At 40.8% G+C, this 3,460-nt stretch overlaps 4 non-coding genes across 4 annotated transcripts; all 4 read right to left on the minus strand.

Moving 5' to 3' along the window:
• Window positions 1-277: 277 nt before the first annotated feature.
• On the minus strand, window positions 278-391 carry LOC140269541 (U5 spliceosomal RNA). Its single transcript, XR_011907638.1, has one exon. It is a non-coding gene; the product is annotated as a U5 spliceosomal RNA (small nuclear RNA).
• A 410-nt stretch (window positions 392-801) lies between these two features.
• On the minus strand, window positions 802-992 carry LOC140269544 (U2 spliceosomal RNA). The gene has a single exon (XR_011907642.1). It is a non-coding gene; the product is annotated as a U2 spliceosomal RNA (small nuclear RNA).
• Window positions 993-1,277: 285 nt separating this feature from the next.
• LOC140269552 (U5 spliceosomal RNA) lies at window positions 1,278-1,391 on the minus strand. Its single transcript, XR_011907649.1, has one exon. It is a non-coding gene; the product is annotated as a U5 spliceosomal RNA (small nuclear RNA).
• A 412-nt stretch (window positions 1,392-1,803) lies between these two features.
• Window positions 1,804-1,994, minus strand: LOC140269556 (U2 spliceosomal RNA). The gene has a single exon (XR_011907653.1). It is a non-coding gene; the product is annotated as a U2 spliceosomal RNA (small nuclear RNA).
• Window positions 1,995-3,460: the final 1,466 nt, after the last annotated feature.

Below are 3,460 nucleotides of genomic sequence, written 5' to 3' on the forward strand. Positions count from 1 at the left end.
GCCTTACATGTAACAGATTAGCGGTTTAGCAGTTTTAATTTAGTTTGAGTGAAGGAATTTGAGTGAAGAACTCATGAAAGTAAGCTTATTCTCGGATTCCTGAAACTGTAGATTTGCTCTTTCTTTTACTGCAAAGTACAACGTTGTTTTTTTGTTTAAATCTTTCTAGACATTGTAAATATTAAGGACAAAGCAGTTTTAACATAGTTTGAGTGAAGGAATTAATTTTATAGATAAAATCCCAACAAGATTTCTTTTGCACAGACAGAAAGGGCTTCACCCGCAAAGGTAAAGCCTGCCAAAAATAGAAACAACTCATTAGTGCTGCTTTCCACGGAAGTCTTTAGTAAAAGGCGAAAGACTTGTACGTTATGAAGAGAAACCAGAGTACGATTATCCGTCACTGAGGGAGCAGGGCATCAGGCTAGTTGGCATAGCCACCTTCCCCATGGTGAGCTTTGCTTGGTTGAGACGCTTGCTCCCCCCCTTGCTCCTCGGCTGACCAAGTAGGAACAATCGGGCCCTATTCGATGGCTGCCTTGTCTTTTACTCTGTGCAAAAGACAAGGCAGCCACAAACACCACGGGAACACCGTATTGAGGCTTTGTTCTGACCGCTCATTCGGTGTCGCGTTTCTTTCAAGCAATTCTCCCGGTTAGCCCGCACTCGGCTCGCTCTCAGAGCCGTGTTAAAGTCTACTTCGCATTCACTTTCTTTTCTCAGCAGACTAAAAGAAAGTTTCACCTTGGGCTCCCTGAAACTTCCATCCTGCACCGCTGTTTGCTTTTTCACAAGAGCAGAGAAGAGCGCACCGTTCCCAGCGGCACTGCAGTACCGGTTCGATGCTTGGAGTGAACGGAGCAAGCTCCTTTTTCAACTCCTATTGCTAAAAATCCATTTAATATGTAGTCCTCGTATAGAGGACATATCAGATATTAAACTGATAAGAACAGATACTACACTTGATCTTAGCCAAAAGGCCGAGAAGCGATAACTGTCCACTGGTTCACGTCCGAGGGCCCTTCCTGGCACAATGCGCACTTGTAGCGGTGTTCTTTTAATGGCCATAGGTGGCCAGAGTGTCACGTTGCACCTCCGCCCACCCGCTGCACTGAGCACTCTTCAGCCCTTTTAAATGGTATAACTTTGCACTCCCGCACGCTCCAGCGAGCACCATTCAAGCAACATCGGCACAGTCGCAACAGGTAAGGCGACTCTACTCAGAGAAGTCACTCTGCACAGTAACAAGATTTCTTTTGCACAGACAGAAAGAGCTTCACCCGCAAAGGTAAAGCCTGCCGAAAATAGAAACAACTTATTAGTGCTTCTTTCCACTGAAGTCTTTAGTAAAAGGCGAAAGACTTGTACGTTATGAAGAGAAACCAGAGTACGATTATCCGTCACTGCGGGAGCAGGGCATCAGGCTAATTGGAATAGCCACCTTCCCCATGGTGAACTTTGCTTGGTTGAGACGCTTGCTCCCCCCCCCTTGCTCCTCAGCTGACCAAATAGGAACAATCAGGCCCTATTCGATGGCTGCCTTGTCTTTTACTCTGTGCAAAAGACAAGGCAGCCACAAACACCACGGGAACACCGTATTGAGGCTTTGTTCTGACCGCTCATTCGTTGTCGCGTTTCTTCCAAGCAATTCTCCCGGTTAGCCCGCACTCGGCTCGCTCCCAGAAACGTGTTAAAGTCTACTTCGCATTCACTCTCTTTACTAAGCAGACTAAAAGGAAGTTTCATCTTGGAATCCCTGAAACTTCCATCCTGCACCGCTGTTTGCTTTTTCACAAGAGCAGAGAAGAGCGCACCGTTCCCAGCGGCACTGCAGTACCGGGTCGATGCTTGGAGTGAACGGAGCAAGCTCCTTTTTCAACTCCTATTGCTAAAAATCCATTTAATATGTAGTCCTCGTATAGAGGACATATCAGATATTAAACTGATAAGAACAGATACTACACTTGATCTTGGCCAAAAGGCAGAGAAGCGATAACTGTCCACTGGTTCACGTCCGAGGGCCCTTCCTGGCTCATTCCTTTAGGAATGAGGCTGGGTTTCACTGAGGTTAAACTCATTGATCAATGTTGGTTCTGTTTATATTAATATGAATATAATGGATGAATGAGGCTGGGTTTCACTGAGGTTAAACTCATTGATCAATGTTGGTTCTGTTTATATTAATATGAATATAATTGAGGAATGAGGATGCGTTTCACTGAGGTTAAACTCATTGATCAATGTTGGCTCTGTTTATATTAATATGAATATAATTGATGAATTAGGCTGGGTTTCACTGAGGTTCAGCTTTGTGATCAATGTTGGTTCTGTTTATATTAATATGAATATAATTGATGAATGAGGCTGGGTTTCACTGAGGTTCAGCTTTGTAGTCAATGCTTGTTTTTTTAATATTAATATGAATATAATTGATGAATGAGGCTGGGTTTCACTGAGGTTAAACTCATTGATCAATGTTGGTTCTGTTTATATTAATATGAATATAATTGATGAATGAGGCTGGGTTTCACTGAGGTTCAGCGTTGTGTTCAATGTTGGTTCTGTTTATATTAATATGAATATAATTGATGAATGAGGCTGGGTTTCACTGAGGTTCAGCGTTGTGTTCAATGTTGGTTCTGTTTATATTAATATGAATATAATTGATGAATGAGGCTGGGTTTCACTGAGGTTCAGCGTTGTGTTCAATGTTGGTTCTGTTTATATTAATATGAATATAATTGATGAATGAGGCTGGGTTTCACTGAGGTTCAGCGTTGTGTTCAATGTTGGTTCTGTTTATATTAATATGAATATAATTGATGAATGAGGCTGGGTTTCACTGAGGTTCAGCGTTGTGTTCAATGTTGGTTCTGTTTATATTAATATGAATATAATTGATGAATGAGGCTGGGTTTCACTGAGGTTCAGCGTTGTGTTCAATGTTGGTTCTGTTTATATTAATATGAATATAATTGATGAATGAGGCTGGGTTTCACTGAGGTTCAGCGTTGTGTTCAATGTTGGTTCTGTTTATATTAATATGAATATAATTGATGAATGAGGCTGGGTTTCACTGAGGTTCAGCTTTGTGATCAATGTTGGTTCTGTTTATATTAATATGAATATAATTGATGAAAGAGGCTGGGTTTCACTGAGGTTCAGCTTTGTAGTCAATGCTTGTTCTGTTCATATTAATATGAATATAATTGATGAATGAGGCTGTGTTTCAAAGAAGTTAAACTCATTGATCAATGTTGGTTATTTTTATATTAATATGAATATAATTGATGAATGAGGCTGGGGTTCACTGAGGTTCAGCTTTGTGTTCAATGTTGGTTCAGTTTATATTAATATGAATATAATTGATGAATGAGGCTGGGTTTCACTGAGGTTAAAATCATTGATCAATGTTGGTTTTGTTTATATTAATATGAATATAATTGAGGAATGAGGCTGT

Source organism: Leuresthes tenuis, unplaced genomic scaffold (assembly GCF_036924035.1).
Source record: "Leuresthes tenuis unplaced genomic scaffold, fLeuTen1.0.hap1 SCAF_14, whole genome shotgun sequence".
NCBI classification, from domain to species: Eukaryota; Metazoa; Chordata; class Actinopteri; order Atheriniformes; family Atherinopsidae; genus Leuresthes; species Leuresthes tenuis.